The following is an 8,896-nucleotide window of genomic DNA, read 5'->3' as shown; positions in this document are numbered from 1 at the left end:
TTTTTATATGCTTCTTTTTAAAACATGCTAAGTTTAGTGTTTTTTCCAGTTAGGTAACGAGGGTTTACTCCCATTATTGCTTAAATTTAGCAACTTGTTTTGAGCTAAATATAATTTTTATAATACTAAATAACTGGCAGTTTTATAACTGAAACAATGACTGTAGCAAAATTTATTTTGTGATACTTAGGCTACTGATGATAAAAAAAATCCCTAGACTACTGATAAAAAAAAATCCCTAAATTCAAACTTTTTTGGAACAATTATCTATCTATCTATCTATCTATCTATCTATCTATCTATCTATCTATCTATTTGTTTTTTGAGACAGGGTTTCTCTGTGTAACAGCCCTGGCTCTCCTGGAACTCACTCTTTAGACCAGCCTGGCCTTGAACTCATTGAGATCCTTCTGCCTCTGCCTCCCAAGTGCTGGGATTAAAGGTTTACACCACTACTGCTGGCACTAAACTGAATTTTTAAAGTGATGAATTCTCTTGATTGCTGCTTGATTCACATTAAAAATATCCCGCAGACATACAAGATAAGAGTTGGTCTTTAGGACATTGAATTACAAATGCCTAGAGTTGTGAAGCCTGTGGGTGGGACTCCTTTTTATTCTTCCTTCTGGGCCTGCTTATTCTTGACATTTAAATCCACCTCAGAGCCACTTTTCTCACCCTCCCCCCCTTAATTTCAAAGAAAGAAAAAAAAGTTTATCTTAGATGAATATTTTAAAATACGTTGATTTTTGGCCTTTTATTCAGAAGAATATTTATTACATGTGTGTGTGTGTGTGTGTGTGTGTGTGTGTGTGTATATAAGTAAAACCCAAATATCACTATCTCTAATTTGACCACAAAGGTTTTTTTAATATATAGTTAAAAATTAACAATGGAATAATTTTAATGATTTTGGTTAGCAAGGGGTAGTCTCGAAGCGGTCACTTTAATTTGGCTTCTTTGGTTACTAAACTAGTTTGAGCATTGAATATATTATTACCACCCTTGCTCCCTTCCCCCTCCTTTGTTTTTTTCTAGATATAATAGGAAGCTCTGAGGACATCCACATGCTGGTAACTTCATAGCAACTACTCTGTTCATCTCTCCGCGTACCATAGTCTTTCTGGTTTCTCTTCAGACTTTTTAGCTAATTTGTTTTATATAGGACCCCCTAACTGCTGGTTCAACTCCAGGTCTACAAGACTCAGCTACAGTTTCTAATTTTGTGAACAGATTTCTTCTCTGTCTTCAGCTGAAATTGCTGAGGGAATGTGCTAGGACCGTCTTAGGGATATACATAGGTTACAAATCCTTAATTGATTTGATTGGCTGTTTTAAATCCAGATGTTTCTGTTCTTTTCTAATGAGCTGAGTTTAGAGGGACTGACATATGCAGTTCTTTGGACAGATGGATCTGGAAATAAGGCTTGAGAGAACAAAAAGCCTTTTTTCAGAACTGATGTTATAGGCCTGCAACTACTGCAATCCATTTTGTACAGTAGATATCATGGCTCAGTTATTTTTTTATGCAAAGAAGCCTATATTTTGTTTTTTAGCACATTGAACAAATGTGCTAAGATGGACACCCTGGGACAGATCATATTGTAGGAACTGTTAATTCTACGAGTTTGAGAATACGACCACAGTTTAAAGCCAAATTTGAAGGAAGCTTTAATTAAACAGTGGCCTGGTCAATGGACTCTGGCCAGGTTCATACCATGTTCCCAGAAAATGGCCCTAAGTCACAGTTTGTATGGGCTTAAAGTATCATCAGTTTCAGTCAAGGGCAAGCGTATATCCTGATGTATCTCCTGCCTTAGTACTCCAATCAGAGGCAAGAATACAGCCTGATGTATTTCCTGCTCGTGAACCTCCTGCTCACATGTGATCAAGCACATGAGTGCAGTTGGTCAAACAAACTCACTTAGGGTATTGAAAAACATGTGGCTTGTTATCTCACATAAACAATAGCCTCCAACATTTCAGAAACTGTCCTTGGGCAAGGGGTTTGCAGGTCAGAGGCATTTTTGTCTCATGGATCTCTTAGGTATAGTAATTAAAACAAACTGTAATTGTCTTTCACAGAACTAGATTGTGTTTGTGTTGTTACTATTCACTTCAACTTGGCAGATTCTTGAATTACCTGGAGATGGGCTTTTGGGCATGCCTCTATGGGAATTGTCTCAGTTACATTAACTGGGGTGGGAAGACCTGTCCACTTTTGGGTGGCATCATTCCCTGGCTGGAATCCTGAACTACATAAAGTAAAGAAAGCAAACTGAGCATTGCCGAGCAGTCCTTGCTTTGTTTTTTGACTGAGGATACAATCTAACTGCTTCAAGTTCCTCACCATGCTTTGACTTCCTCACCATGACTGACTGTACTTAGAACTGTACCTAAGGTATTTCTACAGGAAAAGAAGCTAAATAAGTTCCCTTGGGCATAACAGTGATTAATAATCTGGGCCATCGTGCAGAACCTGAGCTAAGAAATAATGGGAGGAACACATCTTGATCAGGACTTCTTAATTATGCCCCCGCCCTAATTATTTTTCTATTAAATCCCAAAGTTTGTATCAATACCCTGAATACAACTTTGAATTGACTACACCCTTTTGTTTATTCCTCTTCCCAGTGTACACTTACTTTTCTTTCTTTCTTTTTGCTTTGAAAAAGAACAGGGGCCAGGTGTGGTGTCACACACCTTCAATCCCAGCACTTGGGAGGTAGAGGCAGGTATATCTCTGTGAGAGAGGCCAATCTGGTCCACAGAGTAAGTTCCAGGACAGTTAGAGGTAAGTAATAGGGAGACCTTGTCACAAAAACAAAAACAAACCCCAACCAAACTAAAAAACCAACCTCCCCCCTAAAAAAAGAAAGAAAGGTCTAAAGTGATGTAATTGCCTTTTTAGGTAGTTAGAATAGTTGGATAGTCTTAGAAGTTGTTGGAGTCTTAGCTTCTTGTAATATCCATCACACTGCTTGAGACCATACAGACTTTGTCATGAGAAGGTAAATTGTGAGAAATTACTGCAATATTCTTATTATAGAATTAATATATAATTCTTTGACAACAGTATCTTAGAAACCATTTGGTACAGAAACAAAGTATTCTCATACAATAAACACAAAAGGAAGTATGGGGCAAAGGGTTTGTTTAACATGCAGATGTTAATTAGTTTAGGGAATAATTAGATAAGGGCAAGAGATAAAAACTGGCAGGCAGTTTAGGAGCAAGGGTCTTAGGGTGAAGAGTTTCCTTGTTCTTAGTCAGAAGCAGGAAATATCCTTGGGTCTTAGTCCAGGAATGCCAGAAGGGATCTCTAATTTCTTAGCTCCTTCCAAGGGAACACTTCTGCCAAGAGGAGATAGATACATGAGGATGTGACCAAAACTCTAGTTCAGATATTAATTCCTTTTGGTAACTCGCTTTAAATTTAGTTCTCTAGGATTTTATAATGAAAATGGGTTATATTTATTCCCCAGTTTCAGCCCATCTCCTAATGATGTTATTGTAAACAGAAGCTTTTCTGTTCCACCTGGTCCCGCAGCTGCTTCCAAATAATCATTCGGAGGCTTAATATTAATTATAATTACTTGGCTGATGACTCAGGTTTATTACTGTCTAGCTCTTACATATAAAGTAACACATTTCTAATAATCTGTGTATTGCCACGTGACCTCGTGGCGTTACCTGTTCTCTAGAACATGTTGCTGCCCTGGCAGTTTGCTGGCATCTCTTCTGACTCCATTTTCTTTCTCCCTCTATCTCTGCTTGGATATTCTGCTTAGCTAATTCTGCCCTGCCACAGGCCAGAGCAGCTTTATTCATCAGTCAATAAAAGCAACACATATTCGCAAAGTACAGAAGGACATCATGTTAGGATTACCTCTTCAGAGGGGGAAAGGCTACAGTAATTTTGGAGGGTACCTGTGTTTTGCTGAGGCCCATTGAGACAATGATACTTCCTTCTGGTCAAAAGAATTGAATTTTAAGTTCCATCTCTGGCCCTGGGTGGAGTTCTAACATTCCAAACTTCCAAAAAAAGATAGGAGTTAATCCAACTAGCCCAGTCAATCACCTGGATACCTCACTTTAGCAAGAACAACTCACCTTAAACCTTGTGAAAGAGATGGGAAGAATAATTATCCTTTTAATGAGATAGTGTTTTTTTTTCTTGCCAGAACCTTTACCCTTAGTGCAGTTACTTATGGAGTTGCTGACATGCAACTGTCTAAACCTGCCCATTTTTCCAAGTTACTTAAAAAACAACAACAACAAAAAACTCTATAACTTGCTTGTTTTTTCTTTCTCTCTTTCTCTTTGAAGTAATTGCCATACCTTAGATATGCTTTCTGGAGACTCTGGGATTTCTTACTCTTCTTCCAAATCTCCCTTCCCACCCTCTATTTCTGCTATATGGCTGTTGGTCTGACCTCCATTGTTAACCTCCATGCCTACCTCAAAAGACTTTTCTCATTTTTCCATATAATCCCCAGGCCACTGCTGAGCTGCCTATAGCATGATTAATAAAAACCCAGAAACAGATATTGGGGTTCTTTAGTGATGAGGCAAGTTTAAAAGAATACAATTTGTGTGTTGTTATTTTGGGTATAAAGCTAGCCATGAGGGAGCCAAGTGGGACAAAAAGCAGGCCTGCTCACCTCATCACTAAAATTGGCGCCCAACGTGGATAACTGAATCCACAGAAAGCCTGAGAAAGCTTGGGAAAGAATAGAGTAAAGCATGTTTTCTTGATAACAGCAATTTCTCTGTTTCACTAGGATATAACAGAGGTCATAACTTTGTATTTGTTGATTTTTATATCCTCAATGTCAAGAGTCCTTGACATGTAATAGGCACTCAAATATTTGTTTAATGATGAAAGAACCTGGCAATGCTGTACAAAGTACATAGAACTAAAAGAGATTATAGTTAGAATGATATTTACACATACACAAATTAAGTACCAACTACTGATACAAAGCTTTTGTGGGGAGAGGGAAGGGAACAAACGTGAAAAAGACAGTGATGAAATACAAATAAACTATAATCTAAAATAAATATTCGTGTGAGAGTTGGAAGAAAGAGCTGTAAGTACTAGAATGAAAATTAATGTTGGAGCCAAAGAGTTGACTCAGCAGTTATGAGCACTTGTTGCTCTTGCGGACTTGTGCTTGGTTTCCAGCACCCACATGGTGGCTCACAACTGCTTGCAGTTACCATTCCAGGGGATTTGATCTGATGCCTCTTCTGACCTCCAACGTCTCCTACATGCATGTGGCACATATACATACATATACTCAGGCACACACACACACACACACACACACACACACACAATATTTTTAAAAAGAAAGGAAATTATATTGGCAGGTAACTATTGCAGTGGACTGGACATCAGTTCCCCGGATCCTACACTATACTATAAAACTGTAGTTTGCAGAGGATATGGGGAGGAAGGCATTAGCTGCCAGGCAGGTACTTTTATAGGCAATGCTGTTGTTTGTGCCATGGGTTAAGAGAACAACCGCACCTTTAGAATCATTGCTAACCTATTAACCGTCCTTTATTGTTCTGTTTCTGTATCTCACAAGGTTTCTCCCACCCTGAGGAAAAATTAGTGAACTGCTTTAAACCAGTTTCACAACTCAGTCCTCCAAGGTGACCTAAAGCTTAATTCTACAGCCATGGGGCAATTCTGACTGCTATTTTTGAAAAATCCATGTAGGGGGTTAGCATGGTTTCCAGCTGTGTGTGCAGGGGAATATGCCTCTATTCCATCTGATGTTTTCCCAATGTGATTATCATGAGAGCTCTAATAAAAGAGCTCTTTGCTTTCCTTTTTGAGGGGTGTGTGTGTGTGTGTGGGGGGGGTTCTGCTTTGACAACTTTCTCAAATGCTCTTTTTACTATTATCTTTTGGCTATAATTATCATCTTTCCACTTATTATTGTAAAGGTTCAGATCTTATGAAAATGGACAAAAGTAGGACGTGATGGCTCTTCGAATAGAAAAAGAAATGTCATGAAATACAAAACTTGGACAGTGACAAGAACAATAGTGGCATTATAAAAGGGGTGGTTCTAGGTAGAGAGCACGTGCTTAGTATGTGCCAGGCTCTGAACCTGTCCCTAGCATCAGTCAATTCATTCATTCATCCATGCATCCATCTGAAGCATTTACCTAATTATTCTTTATCAGTAAAAACTCAGAAGTCAGATATCTGGGTAAGAACCTGAATGATCAGAGAAGCAGCAGAGAAACCACCAGGGATCTCCCTTCCCCTCTCTTTCCTTCCTTGATCCAAAAGGGTCGAGAATCTTTTTAAAACCCTTCCTACTGATTTCTGTGTATCTCTGTATGTCACCGGTCTTCCAAAACCTGTATGGCCAATTTTGGCCAATTAGTAGGTAGCTCCACCCTCTGAGTCAAAGTAAACTTTATTGGTAATATTGGGAGTGTCAGAGTACTATCAAAATATCCCACAACATCCATCCATCAACTCATCCACCCACCCATCCATCTATCCATCCATCCATCCATCCATCCATCCATCCATCCACCCACCCACCCTTAGCCCCCCACACGTCCACCCACCCCTAGCCACCCACCCATTCATCCATCTACCTGTCCACCCTTCTGTCCATCCATCCATCTATCCATCCATCCATCAATCAGGGGATGGGGGTGGGGGACACAGAGTGAATGGAAAAAATGAGTCCAATAATAAACATTTTGTTTTAGGTAATAGTAGACCATATCTGAGGAATTTTTAATGCAGAATAATAAACCAAATGAGAAATATTGACTTAGAAGGATATTTCCCCCCACAGAGAGATAATTGAAACAGGAAAAAGTGAGATTTTCATTTTCAAACCAAAGAGTGATGGAGAAAACCATAGGAAACTGGTGAACTTACAGGTCAGGGAAGACAGAAGTGCAAATGAGTATGACAGGCAAGACAGAAAGAAGTAAATCAGGACAGCTCTAAATAGACACAGCTAGAAGATTTTATCCAGGTTTTAACAGTAATCAAGCTACCATCCACTTTCATATTTAATAATTTTTCAGACATGTTCATTTAAATCCTCAAAATCTCAGATGAAATGAAAGCAATATTTCATTTAAATTGTCATTAAAAATTTTCGGATTGGCATATTTTCCCAATAACCTCTGAAACAAAATACAGCTTGTATCCTTTTGCACATTTAATTGGAATTTGGATGAAATATAAAGAATATGATGCAATAAGACTCCATCACCCAGGAAACCAACTAATATCCCTGACAAATTGTGCAGCCTTTTTTATAAATATGAGTCAACTTTGTTCAGCATCTGAGCTAGTTCTATATATAAAAGGAACATTGACTACATGTTTATTTACACTGGTAGCAAATTGAACAAGTTAAAAAAATTATAGAAATAGGTAATTTTAAAATAGTTCATGGAAAGGACATTTTTAAAATAATTAGTCCATGGAAGGGGGTGGAGAGGATTTCATATTTGGCATGTACCAAGTTTCAGTTTGGAAAGATGCACAGGTTTCTTTATTTATTTATTAATTAAATTTTTAAAATTTATTTTACATTCTGACCCCAGTTTCCCCTCCGTGCCCTCCTCCTATCCTTCTCTCCCCATGCCTCCCTTCTACCCTTCCCATGCAGCGGTTTCTATAGATAATTCTGGTGGTTGTACAGAGTGTGAGTATACTCAGTACACTTATGATAGTAACTGTGATGGTTTGAAAGAAAATTGCCCCCAAAGAGAGTGGCACTATTAGTAGGTGTGGCCTTGTTGGAGGAAGTGTGTCACCGTGGGGGGCGGGCTTTGAAGTCTGTTTTGCTCAAGCTTCCCTCAGTGTGACTCTCAGCTGACTTCCCATTGCCTGCAAGATGTAGCACTCTCAGCTCCAGCACCAAGTCTGCCTACACGCTGCCATGCTCCCCACCAGGTTGATAATAGACTGAACCTCTGAAACTGTAAGCGAGCCACTCCAAGGAAATGTTTTCTTTATAAGAATTGCCTTGGTCATGGTGTCCCTTCATAGCAATAAAAACCCAAACATAGACAGTAATCTTATGTATACTTTATCATAGTTAAAAAATTACCTCAACTCACATTTTATGGTGTAAAAGAAGAGCAATGATCACATCAATTTCACTTTAATCCCAAGTCACCAAATTCTCAACTGACATTTAGTGACGAGGCGGGTAAAATATGTTCAGCCTGAGATGGCACTGACAAGGGAAAATAGAGAACAGTATAAAACGGTTTTTTAAAAAAGATTTTTATCGATTATTCTTTGTTATGATTTATATAATTGGTTTCATATTAAGGACATGGTAAGCAATGGCATAGTAGCCAGCAAGGTAATTTTTGAAACCTAAGCTTTAAAACATGGCTCAAAAGTGCACAATTTACATGGTACTCACAATGACCAGGCCTGTAGAGAATCAGTCAGGAATATTTGAGGAAGGAAGTTTTACCTTGCTTTCATCCAAGCAGTTACCAAAAAAGTAGAAAATATTCGTGTCATGAGGCATTTGGTCAGCTCTCTTGATTTGATTTGTAACTCTGCCTCTTTTTTTTTTAAAAATTTTTTTTCCTGTACAACTTTTTATGCATATGAGTGTCTGTGCATCATGTGTGTACAAGTGCGCAGGGAGGCTAGATCACCTGAAGCTAGAATTGCAGATGGTTGTGAGGGTCATGTGGGTCCTTTAACTGTGAGTGCTTTTAACTGTACAGCCATCTCTACAGCCCCTGCACGATTTCCTCTTATTACCACAAAACACACCAGCTCTGGAGGGTGGAGCCTTCCTGGTGGACCTGTTACTTCCTCAACTGAGCTCCTTGCCACTTACTTGTCTGAGTTTGTCTGTCTGGCCCTCCT

This window comes from Arvicola amphibius, chromosome 7 (genome assembly GCF_903992535.2).
Source record: "Arvicola amphibius chromosome 7, mArvAmp1.2, whole genome shotgun sequence".
In the NCBI taxonomy this organism is placed as follows: Eukaryota; Metazoa; Chordata; class Mammalia; order Rodentia; family Cricetidae; genus Arvicola; species Arvicola amphibius.
Note: the sequence above shows the minus strand (reverse complement) of the source record.